Source organism: Lytechinus variegatus, chromosome 16, assembly GCF_018143015.1.
Source record: "Lytechinus variegatus isolate NC3 chromosome 16, Lvar_3.0, whole genome shotgun sequence".
Taxonomy (NCBI): Eukaryota; Metazoa; Echinodermata; class Echinoidea; order Temnopleuroida; family Toxopneustidae; genus Lytechinus; species Lytechinus variegatus.
Genome location: NC_054755.1, coordinates 2174482 through 2192448, shown reverse-complemented (window position 1 = coordinate 2192448; position 17967 = coordinate 2174482). Strand labels below are relative to the sequence as shown.

Here is a 17967-nt window from a genome sequence, read left to right as displayed (position 1 = left end):
AATTATATATATATATATATATATATATGTATATATATATATATATATATATATATATATAATAATAATAATAATATGCGGTAATTCTTTATAGTGCAGGCTTATGCTGCGCACAAGTCTGCCGAAAGCATCTAAGTCGCACAAGAATTGGTAGAAGAACACTTATTTACTTTGTTTTCTCAGGTTATGATTAATGTTGATTACTGTTTGTTTGCTTCTTGAAGCTAATATAACCAAAGTTTAAATTCGCCAGACTTGTGGACCACACTGAACTACAGTACTTGATTAAGCTGTTATATTTCTGTATCATATTAAGGGCCTGATGCCAGAAGATTATTTTGTCATACAGTATTTTATTTGCATTTAACCAAAGTTATGACTCATCAAATTTCTAAATTGTGTTTGGACCATGGTAAGAGATTTTATTTAGCTCTTATTAGATACCAAAGAATGAGGCCTTCCGATGTTTCAAAATCATGGTGCGATGATTTCTTGATAAACCAAGATATTAAAGGGGTACTCCAGGCTGAAAAATGATATTTCAATAGAGTAGAATTCACCAAGCACAAATAAATGCTGAAAATTTCATCAAAATATTATGACCAATATTAAAGCTAATGAATTTTTAAGTTAAGCAATATCTTGTGAAAGCTGTTATATGCGCATTGTCATGAATATCAATTAGGTGGGTTGATGGTGTCATATCCCCACTTCCTTTTTTATGTTATATGAAATTATTATTATTTCATATTTTCATGCATTGTGTATAATATCTCCTTTATAATCAAATAAGCTGCAGCAATCAGTATCTAATGCATTGATTCAGTTGTCAATTCTTTTTTTTTTTACTTCTTGGAGGACAAAATTTGAATGAATATGATTTCATGTATAAAGAAAATACAAAATAACAAGTGGGGATATTACATCATCAGTTTGCTCTTTTAATATTCATGAAGACATGCACATGACTGTTTAATTGAAATAATATAGATCTTTAAAATGCTTTCCTTGTCTGATTTCAATAAAATGTTCAGTGTTTTGTTTGTCTGATTTTTCTTTATCTGTTCTTATCATATTATGTTCAGCCTGGAGTACCCTTTTAATAGTGTCTTAATTGTGAATGTATAATCAAATCACCAGCAAGTATAATTATGTAATGATAGCCAATACATATACACTTACATACATGCATACTTTGTGATATGTATTAAATACCCACTGATGTTGTGCCAAAGCATAATAATATAAAACAACATAAAATGTAAATTTTATGTTGTTTTGATGAAAAAAAAGTTTGTGAACTTACACGAACTTTTGAGTTTGTGAACTTACACAAACTTTTAAGTTGTATGAGATTGGGAAATGAATGCTCAATTTATGCTTTATTTTGATCAAACTAATTATCACATGAAATACCAGTGCAATAAAACATATATGATCAGCTGACACAGAGTTGATGGAGCTACTATTGTGTGTTAATAGCTCCATGGATATTCTGCACCTACCTGTATCAAATATTAGTTGACAGTATAATATACTGATACCAAGGATTGTCTTGAAAAAGTGACCAAAACATATTCCGTTGCCATAGTTTTTGTAACAGTCATTGGTTTGGGTGGAAGAGTTACTAATTTGTATTTTCTTAGATAAAATTGTGATTTTTTTTTTCAAATTGTCTTGCCAGTGAGAATTCATGATTTCCAAGAAGTGTTTGATAAATAACACTGTTCTATATTGTGCATTACATGTTCATGTACATGTGTGTCACTGACATGAAATGGTATACTGTACTGGTAATAATTTAAAGGGAGAAATAAGACTGGTGTGTAGCATTATGATTTCAGTTCAATTTATTAATAATTCATAAAATGCAAAGCAGATATATACAATAAAATGTGTATGGGAATAACAACAAAAGCCTATGGCTTGCTAAACAGTGATCCCCTTACATACAAAATATACGATATGACATCATTGTCTTCATTGGTTCTGGTAGACATAAATATCATTTCCATGTTTAAGGATTGAACATGGTTTTTTATACAATGAAGAAAACAAGCCATCAGTGGGTACATTTTGGTTGGTGTTTTGGGTGATTAAAGAAAATAAGGTGTTTTGCCAAATATATTTTACTGCTGCAGTTGAGATTTGGTTCATCTACTTTATGCTTCACACTCCTGAGAGATTACCTTTCATTTCCTGCATCAGATTTAAGTCAAATAGTTCTTATAAGTAGCTGCTCTTGTTGACATGGCCATCATATTTTCTTTCTATTTGTAGGGGACATATTTTAACAGAGTGGTCTGTTCCTCCAATCCTTTCTTTGATAAGATTTAAAAACAATCTTTAAAAAAATCCCTTCAGTTTTTGCTTGTTTGTGTAAACCATGCTGGATAAACACGACTTATAGAGTTTCAGTTTTTACATTTTTGTGAACTATTTTGGATAAACAAGATTGGTAGAGTTACTTTGTACACAGTGACAATCTGTCTTTGGAACATCTGCTTATGTTTCATTTTTAAGTTTTTACCCGAATTGATCTGAATAATTATTTATAATTTAAGTAATATTCTTGAAATCTTGATTTTACTGTACTGCTATGTAGATAATTCTCACCATTTTTCAGATGGTAGTGTTGATTTAAAATAGTCCACTGTGCAATGCGTAAGTTACCCCTTTATCCCCCAACCCCTCATGTCCAAGGCTAAACATGAATTGCATCTCTTTTTTTTTCTTTGATAAAAATAATAACTATGTCTCCCCGTTGCCTTTAAATTTTATCAGGGGAGGGGAACCTCTGGTTATTCTAAATAATGATGAATAAATGAATATATGAAACATTATTGTAAGCATACTAGTGGTATATCTTTGTTAATGTCTTGAACAATTTTCCGTAAAAGTTCTTCCAATTTCTTGTGAATTTTACTTACTTTCACTTTTTTTTACTATTCTGCTCAAGTGGCCAAACACATGTATGATATTTGATTGTTCTTTCACTGCCTTTTTGTATTAAGGAGCATAACTTTGTACTTAGGGAGAGTACTCATGTTTCATGTTGTGATGTTCATGTATTTTTTTTTCATTTACAGCAGTTTAGTATTTCAAACTATTTTTTTAATATTTGATTGCATATAATCTTGAAGATAAACTTTTTTTTCTAATAAAGCGTGTGTATATTCATTTTATCACTGAAATTAAAAATGAAACATGAAAAATTGATACATTATTTTCAATGAAGAGACTGTATATGAATCCATCCGTCAGTTTTCAAATACAATTTTCATGGATTTACAAGTATATACATGGGGCTTGGTGCAACAAGGCACGTGGGCATTTTTAAAGTTGAATAAATGAAAGCCAAAAGATGAAGAAAAATATGTATGATATAATTTTTTTTCAATTCAATTGAGAATTAAACAATTGTATGGCTCTATTATTGCAACTCTTTTTTTACTGAATTCACAATCAGTGTACCAGTGAAATTTGAACGAAAGCAATTCAGTCATTTCATATTAGAAATGGATTTAATTATATTTATGTACTAGTAGATGCTTTTACGCATTCATATTTTATCATCTTGAATTTTTATTTACGGACACATCAATTATTAGTTATGACCAATATTGTTGGATGAAATTCATATGTTTATTGATGCAGCTTGGGTGTTTGTATGCTTTTTGTTTTACTATATGTTACTGATATGTAGCTAATCATATGTTTTTTATTACTATATGTTACTGATATGTAGCTAATTATTGGACGTGAGCATTTTGAAATATGATGTGTGTTAGTAAATTACTTTTAAAATTTATTTCATAATTGGTGCATCAATGGATTCCATGATATTTGCTCAAGCAATAATTGCTCAGCTGTAAATTCCACACACTAATCAAATGACTATTCAATTCTGGACTTAACACTACACCATATACACTAAACCTAAAACATAACACCCTTTTGCAGCCTTAACCCCAATCGTATATCATAGACAAAATAAATCCTGGAGCAATTGTTGCAGGAGCAAAGTGTTGTGTCACGCTATCAGTGATATTGGTGCTTTTACAATTTATTTTTTCATTGGCATTTGTATTTTGTCATAATTGGACTTACATAGTAGAGACAGTTCTTATCAATATCACAAGAGGAATAAAAAAAACAAATTGACTAAGAGAGTACTGTTATAAAAACAATAATTTGATAGGCTTACTAAATTGATTTGTTTTCTTGCATATATAAATAATTATGCCTTCCATTTGACATTGTATTTCTTTGATTTCTGATATGGATATGATTATCAGTACACATGTATAGTCCTATTTGTATTTAATGTGTATCAATCTTGAATTATATTTTTTGGACTTGTATCAAATCAATTCTTGAGAAAGAGAAATTCTATGGATGAAAATTAGTCAAGTCTCATCATTTAATGTTGTTTCGTTTTGTTTATCTTTAACTAATCTAGATTGGTACATGTGTATATTTCAGTTGATGAAGTCGATGATGTTGGTGCTTATTAGGCGGAGAATAGGGGAGTACACTGCCTGGCTAGATTAGTGAATAAATAAATAATGAAATGAATGGATTGACGGATCGATGAATAAATTATTGGATCAATGAACGGGTGAACGAGTTGTTGAGTGGATGGATGTCAGAGATGAATAGATAAATGAATGAATGTTAAGTAATAATGAACAAAGGTCAAATGATTAATTGTAAAAGCAATCAATGAATGTCTCACTTTTTTTTATAATCTGTAGGGCTGTTCTTATTTACGATATGTGAGCGAAGCAAGCAAGCAGGCAAATTGTTATACCTTTACATTTTAGCACTTGCATGGGAAGACAGTTGGTGTGATTTTGATGATTTTTTTAAACATTGTTGGTATCATCAAGTGAATACGGACGAGTATTGAAAATTAGCACTCGGCACATTTAAAAGATTTAAAAACAGCACAATTTTAAAGGGTAAAAAGAAGCAAGATTTTAAAAAAGCTAATAATAGAAAGAAAGTGGACTCTTTGCAATGGGGCCCTAAAGGTTAGGCGGACATGTACAGAAAGGCCTATAAGAAAGGAGAAAGTAATAATATAGAAACGTCAGAGCTAAAATGATGCGACTGTATGGGAAACCTGAGGTGCTTATATAAAAACAATAAAAATCATTATTTCAAATTTTCAAATGAATCCTGAAGGTGCACAGAAAATGCATCTTTGAGAGAAAAGAGTGCATTCACAATCTATTAGAGTATCATGTGCCACTTCAAGGATAAAACGACACTGTTCATAATTATCATTAAAAAAATATGGGAGTTAAACCTCTGTTTTTTTTTCTTACATGAGATAACGCCACCAGATGTTCACCTCATTTGATATGGATTTATCAGGTTGATTTTTTTTTCTAATTTGTTTTCTCAAACTATTTGCTTTAATCGTTACGATTTGTTTACCATTTATTAACAAATTTGATTGGTTTCGGATTCATTTAACAGTGAAACAAAAACTTCTTTATGGAGAAGTCGGGATTCGAACCCGAGGCCTCTCGCATGCGAAGCGAGCGCTCTACCACTGAGCTACATCCCCTCCATTTGAAAATAATAGGATTTAAATCATCTAAATTATGAATGGTAAATGTATATCCCTGTGGACCCTGTCTCTTACAGACATGAGATAAATAGGAAGATAGATAGAAGGGCAGACAGACAGATAGATGGATTGAGAGAGAGAGAGACAGATAGATGGAAAGATTGATAAATGCAATGTATACAGGAATTTTTTGTATCCTTTTACATAAATAGTACTGTAAAATCGAATGAATTTTGTATCATATCTAAGAATCATTTGCATTTAGCCAACTTTTGATAATTAATAAATGAATTATTAAGAATTATTTAAACCACGAGATATTAAAGGCCTAATACAGCTTTTTTATCTACCTAAATGTAATCTATAAAAAGACAAAGGGACAGAGAGGGAAGGCAGAGCAGAAACCGCGGGGGCTTTGCTGCTGGGGGCGCATAATATCAACAAACCTCCCCCACTTTTTCAGTAAACTTGAAAAAAAAATGATGCAAAAATAAAAACTTTCTTTCTGTATTTTTTTTCTGTGTGTGTGTATGTGTGTGGCATGGTCAGCCTTCCCCTTGGCCCAATCTTTACTTCCAAAACCAATTCCTCAGCCACTGGAGGGAGTGGAGAGGAAGAAGGGGGGGGGGTTGATATAAAAAATATAATAGCAAATACATGAATAAATAAACTTTAATAAATTTATTCAAATAATTATCAAGGGTTACATGAAGGGGATGTAGCTCAGTGGTAGAGCGCTCGCTTCGCATGCGAGAGGCCTCGGGTTCGAATCCCGACTTCTCCACACTCAAATTTTTGTTTTTCTTTTAAATAAACCCGAGCCGATTGAATGTATAAGTACTTGTGCTTCTGATCTATTTGTCTATATGTGTGTATATTTGTCTGTCTATCCGTCCGCCCGTCAATCTGATCTATAGAAAGAATATCTTTGAGAATAATTTCAATGATTACTCAAGTTTTGAAAACAATTAATTTAATCGTCCTCAATAAAGTCAAGTGAATCTTTTCAAATGTGCGCCCTCTATATTCTTCCTTCCCTATAGAAATTTACTTGACCAAGCATGTTGACGGTGGTGGCGGCGGTGGAAGATCGGAGAGGGAGAAGATTTTCAGAGGTTATACTCACCCAGTATCATAAAACAAATTCCTCAAAACAGAAATAGAAAATAATTCAAACAAGAAAAAAAAAATCAACACCAAATGTCTAAACAATGTAGGCCTAGCTACCGATGTCTTTACGTTAGTTCATCAAAAAGATTATACGCAATCTCGCATAATTATTATAACTATAGACATGTTTTCTTGAATGTAAATCATAAGAGCGAATTTGATTACTGTAATTTCATTCTGAATCTTAAAAAATCAAGCTTCCTAGAGAGCATAGGGACCATGTTCATGAAATGTCTCAATGTCTTGAGCAGAATCTTACAAAGTAAATCATTCAATTTTATGCAACGTTCTTAAAAATGGGTGTATAATATCATTATATATTATCCATCAATTTGTTTCATTGCTCATTATTCACTTTATTCAAAGCGAAACATAATTATCACAATTTTTCTTTTGGGGGATTGGAGGGGGAAATTCGAATCCTGAGAATACGGGGGTGGATTATTACAAGGACAATGATAGTCTACGTTGACTCCTCTACAATAATTGGTCTGTATTGATGTACATTGTATTTCAACCATTCCGTGGTGCTCGAAGTTAGATTATATAGGTGACTGTAGACAGAAAATCCAAATAAATGATGCATACAAAGTGATAAAAAATATGTCAAAATGAAGTAGATATAAAACAATTCGATAAATGATTAAGGATAAACCTGATGATGATAATAAATAATAATAACAATAATAATAATAATAATAATAATACTAATACTACTACTAATAATAATAACACTAATAATGATAATAATAGTGATAATAATAACAACAGCAACAGACACAACAACAATAATAATGATAAAAGTCATTTATGTAGTGATATCTATCTAGCAATATTCTATTCCGTTTAATAGAAAGACTCGAGAGAGTTTTGATGACTATCATGATGCCAAGAACTGATAAAGTCAAAAAACGAAGAAACTGCAGTTTGGGTTTGAAAGTAATAATCTTGTAACATAAAAAATGACCATAGCCGAGAGGCAACGTCATTTAATCCTTTCTTCTGTTTCCCCTCGTGTAAATAGTTACAGGTATTATTCCGAAGCTATGCATTTCGATTTCAAGAATGACAATATTTGAATTCTAAGCTTGTTCAAACACCTGATGATTATTTCCATCCGGCTTTTGTCACTACGTCACAGGCTCGTCATAAATCAGTTCCTCTATTCATTTTATGATTCCAAAGTTTGTTCTCACTACCTTTGGTAAATTAAACGGGAACAAAAAAGTTTGCCACGCCCGAGTGAACAGTAAAATATAAAGACGACACCACATACACTTATATACTTATAGTCTTTTATTGAGACCGTTAAAACGTCATTTACGACGCAAATAAAATCTGATCAAGTTTGCTTGAATTGCTTAACAAAATAATAAAACATAAAACACAATTTCCATGATACTTGAGTTGTTTCTTTCTATATACTTACAACATCAATGACGTTTGATTGATCGACTGAAACAAATATCGCTTCTTCAAATATTTTGAAAAAACAAACGTCTCATTTTGTAGACATTAGCGTGAAAGTCCACTACTGTTTGGTGACGTGTGCTGTGCACTGAACAGCGAAGTTTTCCATTATGCCGGTGTACAAGTGTGAGAAACCACATGAATAGTGGGTATTTATAGAAGGGTGGTTTATTTAAAAATTCCTGTGGTATGACATTTCATTTTAAGATCCAACTTCTGAGAGATAATAGCATTTGATTTTAATCGTGCATCTACAGAATATCAAATGCTGGACTGAGGAAAGAAATTTCATTTGCATCAATTAAAGTACTGCTTTCCAACAAAGTTTGGCTTCGGCTCTATTAACACATTCGGGAAAAATCTAACAGAATTGGTAAGAAAGATTTTTTTTTCCTAAGATGCAGGTTGTCATTCATTATTTACCGTTTGTTCACTGCATACGAGGATCACACTGTATAACAGGGGCGGCGAAACGCCTTCAATTGTGGAGGGGCACCAAGAAAAGGACAATGGAGGGGGGATAGGAAACCTATTTGAGATGGAAACATGTATTCCAGAATGAGGGAAATGCTTTTTAAGTCATGCCACATTCAAGATGATAAGGTCTGAGAATTCGTATGTGCGAGAGGGAGAAGCGAGCGAGGAAGAAAAACACGTGGAAGACCATTGCGTTTTATTAAATATTGTGAATGAATACTGCATGAAGAAACTATCCTTGTGTGAAAGAACAACAAACAACGTTTGCAGTGAAAAGAATAATCATGAAATAAATCGACGTTTCTTCTTTAATTCGGGGCAGTGGGGCACCAAAATGAGATCATTCTACCCTGTGCTTTGTTAATTGCTTCATTTTACTTCACTTCATTTCTTTTCATTTTGAGTGAAATCTGTCAGTATATATATACCCACAATCTATCGCCACCATTATAAGCAATGACTGAATTACAATTCTTTTATACATTTTTTTCTAGCAATCAAAATCAATTTTTAAAAATCAAGGGGCGCAAACTTTAATTTAAAACATGACGTTTCGGAATCAAAACGAATCAACAAACATAGAAACTTGATCCTGGAAGCTACATGAAAGGAGTCTAGTCAGTGTATGGGAATAGATATATACGGGAAGAGGAGAAGCTTGTTACATATAGCTTTGCCGAGCTATAAAAAGAAATGGTTTCATATTTCAATTGCGGTATGTGCATATGAGATAATTACTTGGTGGTGTCATTATACACAATGTTGGCATTGCATGCATGATCTGACCAGGGGCGCCGCTACGGGGTGCATGGTGGGGGGGGGGGTAGGGGAATGTCGCTCCACATAATGTGGGGTTGTTGTTTTTTTCAAGAAGTGCAAAGGGGACAAGAAGTAAATGGTGGAAAGGGATGAATGAAAGGAAGATAGAAGAAATTAGAGCATAAAATGTAGAGGTATTAATCGTAAATTTTGATTGAATTGAGAAAAAAGAGGTAATTGGTTGGGTTTTTTGCCCCTCTTTTATTTCAAGGATTACATGGCGCCGCCCCTGTGTCATATAGACCGAGGATTGAGGAATATATAGAGATGATACGTGCAGATAGGGGTACAGGTGGAGGGGATGCAAGGGGAAGATGTCATAAAGAATGACGATGACGATGTTGGAATAATGGTTTGAAAGGAGGGATGTGACAATCAGGGGAATATAGGCCTAAATAATGAAACAAACATGAAAGTTGGATAAACAGAGAGAATTATGAGATGAGGGGTTCCAGCACAAGCTTGATTTTGATATTGGAACTATAAATTCAATATCCATCACAGGAAGGAATGAATAAAGGTGACAATAAGGGTAGATCAGTTGCGACCAGAACGCACAAGATTAATTTGGTAATCATGTTTGACATGTTTGATATCATTCTTTTTACCTGGGAGTACACTTTGCTATTTTTCACAGAAAATAATTCCGATTGTACTAGAGAAGATGAACTTCCGTTCAAACGAAGTGGACACCGTTTCCAATTACCCTTTAAATCAATCCTTCTATTACTAAGAAACTCAAACAATTGTACAGGCGAAGGGTATCGAGTAACCTCCTTGAAACAACATTGATTATAGAAAGGGGGCCACGTATTTGACATAAATCATAATGATGCCTCGTACATCTGTCATAAACTCGATTGGTATATTGTCAATGCTTTGTGCTAATTAAGCAGATCAATGCGATAACATTTCGTGGTAATGATCCAGGCCGAGGGTTGTTGAGTGGCTGTTGTGTGTTTGTGCTACCTGGTGGTGACGTCCACACTACACTCACTCCATCATCTCTACGAAAAGCGGCGCCACTCAAGTTGAGATTGCGTTTGTTTTGCCCTTGAAGAGAGAGAAAAAAGCCGCATGGTTTGAATCAACAACTTTAATGACTCTATTGGATACGATTTTCAAGAGAACTTGATTTATTTGCATGTATAATAAAAGTGTTTGTTTTATCAACTCCCTACGGAGCGTGACTGGTGAATGTTTGACGATGCCACATTTAAAATGCATTTTGTTAATCCCCACAATTTTGAAACGTTTTGTAACATTTGGAGATTATGGCCCGCGTATTCTGAACTAGAGAGTTTGAAGTTGTAGTTTAAGTATGGAGAGCCAGTTGGGGTACAAATAATTTCTAGAGATTTAGAGTGCAGAGCAGAGATCATTATCTTCCCAGCGTCTCATCATGCATCAGCCCATGATTTTTGTCCACGCACCTCATGAAAACAAATCTTGATGATGGATGGAAGATAATCTCCGACTTTGGAGGGAAAATAGACCAATAATTCCATACATTCAATCCGCCCAAAGACTTCATTACAGGTAATGGAGCCTTCCCACATGGTGACGTCACTTGCTTAAGGCAAAGAATGAAATTCACCGATGCACCCAAACAAGTGTACTTCAGATATTCTACATAAAACTGAAGTATCCAAATGAAAAGGGAACCTAAATAAATAATATACCCGATAACAATCACATCATCGAAATATTAGGATGTATTTGATTTTACTCTCTGTCTTTTGTTGTTAGATTTTATTTCTTGGTTAGTTTTGATTTTTTCTTTCAGTCTTATATTATGGCAATGTAAAAATGATGTATTTCCTATCGTATGTCCTTCCACTGGTTTTACACTTTTTGCTTTGTTTTAATTTGTGACAATGGACAATCCAAACAGCTTTGAGCACCAATTCTCTAATGATTTTTTTTTTCCAAATTGTACGATTATGAGACGGGGGTGTAATTGAAATTTTCATTTTCCATTATTTCAAAGAAGCAGATTTTGTCTTTCCTTTCCAAATTAAACTCTACAAGGAAAAACAAATTTCTCTTTCACCCGAAATCCCCCCCCCCCGTCTCCCTCTCTCTCTGGAAATTTAACATTTACGAGCAGCATGGATAAAGATCAAGGGAAACTAACCCCCCCCCCCATCTCCGATCTGACAATAGACTCATAATTAGCTTCTGGTAAACTTTAATTTTACCAGACAAAACAACGTCTTTCATGTTAAAGGAAATGTCGGATTTCCTTATACGTTATAATCATCCGGAATTGACACTTTGTTCACAGATTACCATCCTTTGTTTGCCCGTAAGGCCTTGTTTCAATACCATATTTGGTATAATTTTAGGAAATGATATGTCATATATTTGTCAAAATGTGGATCACATTAAGTTTCGGGGTTGTATATAGAGCATAATTATTTAAGCAAAGGATGAAATTTTTAAATGTTAAAATAAAGGGGCGGACAGCAGGGGAGGGGTGTATAGGGGCAAAACAACAGAGTGGGTAGGGGCAATCTCAGTTGATCTTTTTTAGTACTTGAAAGTAAAACAGAGGGACTTGACGAAAAAAAAAGAAGCTTGTATGAGAGGCAAGCACCTAAACTCCGGGCCTAAACTGTGTTTCCTTACATAAGAAGATAAAAATGTAGGTCGGAATAAGAAAGAATCGATGCAATTCGCAAATCATCAGTAACTGAAGGATCACGAGTGCTAAAAATATGTTTCAAACTCTGTAATATAGCATCATTGGCAAAACAGACCGCTGAATGAAAACGAAAAAAGGGTTTTAAAAAGAAACGGGTTGAAACAATATCAAGTTATTTTGCATTATTATAGTCATGATCGTCTGGATGCCATCTGCAGCAACTTGGCCTGAAACAAAGACTAACTTTATTACCCATTTATCATTTACTGGCATATTATAAATCGTGATGATATATTGATAACAATACCAGTAGACATCATTAAAACAATCTACAGGTAGGCCTACCTTTTTTATGATTCTTGAATTTCGTGGTATAGATTTAAAGGAATGAGATAATATTTATTTATTAAAAAAAAACATAACTTTGTCCTTGCGCCTTTCTGCGAATTTCTCTATGATTCTAATTAATACCCCTCCATGCTTCTCATATAACACGCATCAATGCAACACAATTAACCTTCAATGCAATCTGCTGCAATCAAAACATGTTTATGATGTATGACGACAGATAGACCCCCTCCTAGCCTATTACAGATATGTCGTCATCTTCTTCACCTTGAATTACATACATAGCGAGTACGCGGGTCTGGTAATCTATTGCGAAGGGTGCATGGGGGGGCAGACGCTCCTTTTTTCAGGAAGAATATTCGCTGTTTTCCATATCACTGCCATTGAAACTTAGAAATTGATGTAGAGGATGTTTCACCATAGGTCCATGGTTTCACCGACTCCCTTTTTATACCCCATGATTGTATTGAAAGCAAAATACTGAGCCCGCCTTTGATTTTAAGTCGACAAGTATATAGATGTTTTTATTATAGGAGAGTCAAAAGGGGCCTAAGCTTTCGATCCTAGCAGAATCTTCTTCGGAGGCAAAATGACAAACATATAAGGTGGAACATCCATAATATAGACCACAGACATTCAACAGCAACACTGGAACATGAAGACAAAAGGGGCATTAGTGAGAAGAGAATAAAAAGTACATGTTATTTATTGATGGAATAAAACATAAATTTCAGTCGAAATGAGAGGTAGAAAATAGTCGTTAAAAAGAGATAAAAAGTTTGCACGATTATAGCTTAACCATGCACTAGCCCCTTTTATAAGAATCACGGAGCATATTATAAGGGAAACTCCCTCTCGCATGTCCAAAAGCTTGTTTTATTCAAATTAACTTTTTGTTTGGGTGGACTTGATTTTAAAATGCATCTTTATTGGTTGTAGATCTTTTGCAAAATAATTACTTTGCGAGGAATATAAATTCTATTTCAAAATTCGTTGTTTTATCATACCATCACATTTATCTAATTACTCTTTTCTGAATCGTGCAAACGTTTTATCTCTTTTTAACGACTATTCTCTACCTCTCATTTCGACTGAAATTTATCTTTTATTCCGTCAATTAATACCATGTACTTTCATTAATATGAACTCGAGGGTATATTTCTTACAGTTCTTCTCACGTAAATTATTGTCGATGCCTTTTTCATTCATCATTAACACTAATAAAGAATGAAACTAATAGGGGCAGATCCAGGATTTGTCAAGGATGGGGATTTTCGTTCAGAAAATTGTTGACAACCAAAAATGAAAATTTGACAACCCCCCCCCCCAAAAAAAAATAGGATCTTCACTTGCGCATGCAGGTCATTTTTCACAAAGAAAAATATTTTATGGCTCTCGAAGCAAGGGGGTGGCACGGTCTGGATGTGCCACGACCTCTGGATCCGCCAATGGCATTGTTTTGATTTGATGAAACCTTTATTTTGATTGGCTGCTGCCATGGAAGTTACTATAAAACCACGGTTGATGAAGATGTGTAAATGGGGCAAATACATGTCGCTACCGGGATCACTTCAGTAGATGGACATTACCTTCAATTTGAATGAATAATCATCAATTTCGAAATTACACTAGATCATGTGATATAGCAGCGAAGATCCTGTTCACCTGATCAGAATTTACAATTGTCAAAGATACTCCTTCTCCTTCTTCTCCTCATCCAGCCTCCTCATTTCCCCTGTGTATACCGTTATTTATGTTACTTAGAGGCTGAACTCAGAGCAAGTTCTGCCCAAATTGACTTCTCAGAAATTCTTAATTCTAATGTCAGTCGGTCAACTGAATGCCCCGCCCTTGCAGGGTTAGCCCCTTGGTTATTTTCATATTCCCCCCAGACTGCACCTCTCCCAATTTCATTCTAAAAATCCTTTCCCAATCCTCCTCTACCCCATTCTTCTTTCTATTATCCTCTGTCAACCCTTTTCTCTATCTCTTCTCTTTCTCCTCCTCCTCTTCCACCACCACCTCCTCACCATTTTCCCCTTTTTATACAATTATTGTTTTTTCTTGGGGCTGAACTCAGAGCAAGTTCTGCCCAAATTTACATCTTCGGTGTAGACCTTAATTGCAAGGTTGGTCGACAGAATGCCTCGCCCAGGGGTCGCCCCTCGATTCTGATTCCCCCGACTGCACCTCTCCCCCATTTTACTCTACAAATCCTTTTTCAATCCTTCTCGAACCCCATTCTCCTTTCTCTTATCCTCTGCCAGCCCTTGTCCTCCCAATCTCACTCCCTTACCTCATGCCGTGATTTCAGGTGATAGTTGTCAACTCGCCCATCTGTCATTTGGCATGTAATTCATACCGCCCTAATGTCATTAGCATCACATTATTATTCAGCCTCCATCTGCTTATTCTGCTATACATCCTAACATAGCCATGTATACATGTATAGGTCTGCCGGTTAACAGTTTAAGGTATATACATACACAGGGCTACTGGAGAACGGGGGAGCCCTAGGGGGGGGGGGTCGTCGGCCCTTCTACGATTAAGTGATTATTGTAATAAAAGAGGGAGAGGGAGAGAAATGAACAAATATGAAGTATATAGTATACAAAGGGGAGGCTTGTGCTGTGTAATTCTATGATACCCCTAAATAATTCAACTGAGAACAAAATATGATGTCACATTTAGATTGACTTGCCCCATATCCTGACACCCCCCCCAAAAAAAAAATTGGGGGTACGTGTGATGAACTCAACCCATGCAGGGGCCAATTGTAGGCCTACAGCATATTCAGAACTCTAATAATTAACAACAGCTTCATATATGCCCAAATCAAAACGCTTGAAATATACCATTTATTTGGCGTTCTCGAAATGACATAGTGATATATCTGTATATGAGCTGTGATCATTTTGATATCATCTTTGAAGCTAATTTGTAAATGTTTATAAAACTTACGTAGGGGCTTCGTTACCATGGTTACAGGGCGAAACTACATGTATTAATGGCGCGCAAAAAAAGACAACAGTTTTATTATTCGCAACTCAAAACAGTCCGAAAAATCAGTTATTGTTTTGGATTCATTGAAATCATGGAAATTATATTTATTTTTGTGACCTGTAAACTTTAACCTCAACAAATAATCATAAATATGTGATAATTGGAAATCTCATCTATTAAAATGTATTTATAAAACATGAGTTGAATATATTAATTAGGCTTACACCAATACTAATTAATATAGAAATTGTAAACTAAAAAGTGGAATCACTCACTCCACAGTCCAATAAATATCAGAAAATAGAAATTAAAACTGTCTTACTCTTAATCATTTACTATTTCAAGATTATTCAAATATCATAGCTAGTTCTCACTGTAGTGATTCGCGCCCCGATTAAAACCGTAGTCTAAATCGTGGGGGAGTCGTAGAGATCGTGTCAGATCTTATTAGATCTTGAGGTCACTCGTGGCAATCATTTTGATTGTAGAAGTGGATTGGACTGCTCAAAAGTTTCCCTATAGAAAGACCAATCGTAACGGATGCTCGACAGTGGGAAGAGGATTTAATAGAAATTTTCAAAAAGTTTTGAAATAATGAGCTTAATAACAAACAAGTACGAGGTTTTTTTTTCTTTTCTTCATCGAAGCATATTTGTGAACATTGATTTTTTTTATATGAAAACGTCGATTTTGATGTTTTTTTTCATATACCTTTCCGTAGTCTTAATATTTCTTATATTCTATTTTTATACCTTGTACATTTTAGGAATAATCCCGATATAATAGCAGCTTGTCACAAAGCTAAACCATGCACGGAGGAATAGTCTCCGCATGACTAAACCGAGGTATCTGCAAAACGCCAAGAAAAAAAAACACATCGCAATTATTAATAGCAAGCGGATATAATGACGTTCGGGGAAGGGGATGAATTCTTTACAAAATTTCTATTTTGCGTATCATGCGGGTACTTATGACAGAAAAGGATTTTTTTTTGTCGTGGCGTTAGCACCGTCTGGTCGTACCAGTAAGAAACTGATATCATGGATGATTTGACATTACAGATGGCTTCTTTTCTGAAAATGTTCTGGTTTCCTGGTATGAGCCATGAATCGTATGGATCTTTTGGTTTTGGTTTTCAAGGATTTCTGATGCCTATTTTGAGAATTCCGTAATAGGAGTAAGTCTAAATTGTACCAGTTTTTCCATGTCTTCTTTTAGTTGGTTTCGTCTGATGACGATGGTCGTAATCATGAAGATAAAAATAGACACTACGAATTTCTTTTATTTCTGCTTTATTCTTCTTTCCTCATTTTATTCTTATATCTTTTTATTTTATGTTACACATTTTTGAGATAGAAATATAGACATTTCTGTTGGTTCGTCTTCCTCTATTCCATTTCCCCCTTCTTTTCACTTCCCCTTTTCTTTCCTTTTTATTTCTTCTTTTCATTCATCCTCCTCTTCCCCCTCTTCTTCTCCTCCTCCTCCGTCTTTCTTCTTCTTCTTTTTATTCTGCTACTATTGGTATGCTTCTTCTCTTCGTCCACCCCCCTTCCCTATAATAAGAATGGTAGAAGCAGCAGCATAAATAGAAGGCCAACAAAGTAGAAAAAACAGACGAATGTGGCTGTTAATACTGAATAAAAGTGCTCCATGAGGGTAATTATGCGTCCAACTAACATTGGGCATTTCTTTAGGCATTTTTATTCATCCAGATTGAAGAAAATTTTGTCCATTTCAAAGCAACTGCTGCTTATTTTTTAACTTTACTGGACAATATGCTTCCCGCAGTGGGTAATAAATGCCTCGAATTGGTTTGACATATAATTACCCTCGTGGTGGTGAAAATTTTGCCCAATATATTTTTTACAGTGTAGAACCATACGTACGAGGAAAAACGCTAGGGCCTAAATTGAGGCTACACGTGGCGCCGGATCTCGCTTCGTCCGGTATATGCCGGTGTTGGCTATATAGATGGGGCGGATTCAGGGTTCGAGCCCCTTCCATCTCCACCCCTCCCCCCCACTATGGGGAAGGGGCGTCAAGTACTTTCCTGGTGGTTACCTCATTTTTTTATGTCGCTTTGCAGAATATGCATCACCCCTCCCTTTATCCTGATTCAGACCTCGTGCGTGATTACTATACCGTCACTCTCTTAAAATAGTTTGTTCTCGAACACTCCTTTGAAGCCCTATATGATTTCTTTACGATCTGAAAATTTATGTCTACTTTATATCCCATATCATAAATAGCATTAACGTGCTAGGGCTCTCTTGTTTGATTGTCATTATTTAGCGTATTGGGTCTGTGTTAGTAAACTAACCGAGTTGTTCTATGACGTATATCTTCCAACGGATCCTACCATTTTACCTGGGTGTTATTAGACGATTGTCAACAGTCGATATCAGCTCATTATACAAGTGGACTCGATGACAAAGAGTCGATCGTCGAT

At 34.7% G+C, this 17967-nt stretch overlaps 2 non-coding genes across 2 annotated transcripts; one reads left to right on the top strand and one right to left on the bottom strand.

The window, feature by feature from the left end:
* Positions 1 to 5506: 5506 nt before the first annotated feature.
* On the bottom strand, positions 5507 to 5578 carry TRNAA-CGC. Its single transcript has one exon. It is a non-coding gene; the product is annotated as a tRNA-Ala (tRNA).
* A 715-nt stretch (positions 5579 to 6293) lies between these two features.
* On the top strand, positions 6294 to 6365 carry TRNAA-CGC. Its single transcript has one exon. It is a non-coding gene; the product is annotated as a tRNA-Ala (tRNA).
* Positions 6366 to 17967: the final 11602 nt, after the last annotated feature.